This window comes from Schistocerca piceifrons, chromosome 5 (genome assembly GCF_021461385.2).
Source record: "Schistocerca piceifrons isolate TAMUIC-IGC-003096 chromosome 5, iqSchPice1.1, whole genome shotgun sequence".
NCBI lineage: Eukaryota > Metazoa > Arthropoda > Insecta > Orthoptera > Acrididae > Schistocerca > Schistocerca piceifrons.
This window is the reverse complement of record NC_060142.1, coordinates 595,129,107-595,131,950: the sequence shown is the minus strand read 5'-3', so window position 1 is coordinate 595,131,950 and position 2,844 is coordinate 595,129,107. Positions and strand designations below refer to the sequence as shown.

The 2,844-nt window shown below is 40.3% G+C and overlaps 1 pseudogene; it reads left to right on the top strand.

Moving 5' to 3' along the window:
- Window positions 1–1,925: 1,925 nt before the first annotated feature.
- On the top strand, window positions 1,926–2,043 carry LOC124799512 (annotated as a pseudogene).
- The last annotated feature ends 801 nt before the right edge of the window (window positions 2,044–2,844 follow it).

Sequence of the window (2,844 nt, the reverse complement as noted above, 5' to 3'; positions counted from 1 at the left end):
ACACTCATCAGGAAAGGAATTAAGCACTGACGATTTCTGAGAATGCGTGTTAGATGATGTTGATAAATCTACTGTTCGCTATCTAATTTGATGCAAGTTATATGCATTTTCCATTGTAAACCAGTGTAAATTGACATTGTCACCAAAAGATGACAAATGATTCATACTCAATGAGAATATGAGCACAGTAGCGTAGATTCATTCTCGAGAATGCAGAGGTATTCAGCATGTATGTACGCAACAGGGGGCGAATTAAATTGTTTTAACAGATAAATAAACGAAAAGGAAGTAGCGTTCTACAGTTGTAAATGTAATGTCCTCAAATTGTAACCTACATGTTGTAGATGTAGAAAAGATCTAAACTGAAGTTGTAACCTACGTTTGATCTTACACTTCGAAACTGAAAGTTTATCTTGAAACGATTTTGGGTAAAATTTGACATTTGACTGTGCTTGTCATCATTCACGTAGAAGATAAAGTCTTCTGTAATTTTATAAGTCTTTGAAATACTTGTGGGGGCACTAGTATGGCCTTCTGTGTCTAATCTCTGACATTTATATGGCTCTCTGCATTCAGTCAGCACCTCAGACTATTTTGATTATGGCAGGAATGCTGACCATGCCTAGTGCAACTGTACAAAGTCACAATTTTCGTGCACTCTCATGAAATTTATAGGAACCGTTTGTTTTATAACTTCTCTATCATTAAGTTATGGTAGATGAAGAGAAACAACGTTTGACTATAAATGAAGAAAGTGAAGTAGGGATATTAGAAGTTATTACAAATTTTTCGATTTTTTTTTTTTACTCTCAAGAAAGTGAGACAGAAAGTTCAAAGTTGGCAAAAACGTGTAATCTAATGTAAGAAACACTTTCACAGCTTTACTCCTCTGTGTATGTAGTTTGAAATGAATAAATCCAGTAAAATTGGTGATACACAGTGTTTGGTGAAACCTACATTCTGATTTGAACAGGCAGTTTTAAATTTTCGTATGTTGTAGAGTCACATGTTAACATCGTGGTATGCGATCTGACCATTATAACTCCAACCTTTTAGCCACAATCTACATCTGAAGGGATATCTGAGAACATGCACTCCTTTGCGCCATGTTTTAAAGTAAGTTATATTTGTTTTATCCTATTAGATAAGATAATAATTTTACTGGACTTGACACCAGAAAACATCCTCTTTCAGTAAAAACTTATCTGATCACTTAAAAGTCCAAATGGGAATTCTAGGATCAGTAATACATGTCGGTAGGGATAAGACTGATAGAGACAGTTGCGGTCACACGCTGTTCGGAGCAGGGTGACCTAAACGCCGTATATGCAGGTGCACGAACTGTGCTTGTCTGGACCACCAGACGAGAAGTGTTGGCTGTGAAGCGGCGCAGTCTCCGCGCCCCTCTGCCCTTTGTCTTGGATGTGTTACGCTATGATGAATTTTGGTGTTGATTTTCTGGGCACTTTGTAATTAGAGCGATGGAGTCAATGCGTCCTTCTTATTGGCTGTCATCTGTAATACTACACACGTTAAATAATACAATTAGAGCGTTTCACTTCTGAGGAACTGAATTCCACAGTGATAGTTCACTGATGACGTCCACTTAGGGCGAGGAACTTTCTTGATTGAACTGTATCGATGGCATTTACTAGTCATCTTTTCATGTGACGTAAAAGTTACAGTTCGAGAATTTTCACTTTTAAATCAAAGAGTGCAGGGTGATAGTGAACATGAAGTTATTAATTCAATAATATGATCTAGTTATTACAAAAAAAGTGTGTTGATACAATTATCAGACAGAGCTGCTGTGACAAGGAAGCTGCAGTTTTCAGGAAAGGCATCTGAAAGAAGCCTATAGAAGGAAGTTGTATGGCGACACTGGTTTTTGTTTTCAGGGTTTTTCTGGTGTCAGTACTGTATCCGGCAACGGCCTTGCCGCAGTGGATACACCGGTTCCCGTCAGATCACCGAAGTTAAGCGCTGTCGGGTGTGGCCAGCACTTGGATGGGTGACTAGCCGGGCCGACATGTGCTGTTGCCATTTTTCGGGGTGCACTCAGCCTCGTGATGCCAATTGAGAAGCTACTCGACCGAATAGTAGCGGATCTGGTCAAAGAAAACCATCATAATGACCGGGAGAGTGGTGTGCTAACCACACGTCCCTCCTATCTGCATCCTCAGTTGAAGATGACACGGCGGTCGAATGGTCCCGATGGGCCACTTGTGGCCTGAAGACGGAGTGCTTGCTACTGTATCCGCAGTCACTGCAGAGCGAGAAGGAAAGGTAATATCGTAGCTAGACAATTAAAAGCCTACGAAGATCACTAGGCAGATGAGTAAGACCAAAAAGCAGTTCCATAGAGGAAAAATAAACACACTGCTGGAAAAAAATTAGTACACTTTTTTAGTGGTTTACAATTCAGTCAAGATTTACTGTTGCAACAGTGCATATGAAGTACATAAAATGATTACATTTACAGATCAACAGCACAAACGGTTCTCCAATATCAGGTATCGACCGACGCTGAAACACCCATATGGGTGCGTGGTGTATCCTCCACGGCGGCAGTGCAGCCGCTGACCCTGGCATCAAGTCAATCGCACAGATAGCGAATACAATCCTGCGATGAGTTATGGCATGCCTGCCCAACTGTTCATGTAGTTCTGTAAGAGTTGTTGATCGACGAGTTACTTCTCAACCCCTCATATCCCACACCAAAAATACTATTCAAGGTCATTGTAAAGGCCTGTTCAGAATACTGGGGATTTTAACTGCTCCATGTGAATACATTTACCAGTCAGTTGTACACATCAAAAATAACATTGGTAATTACTGCGCAAA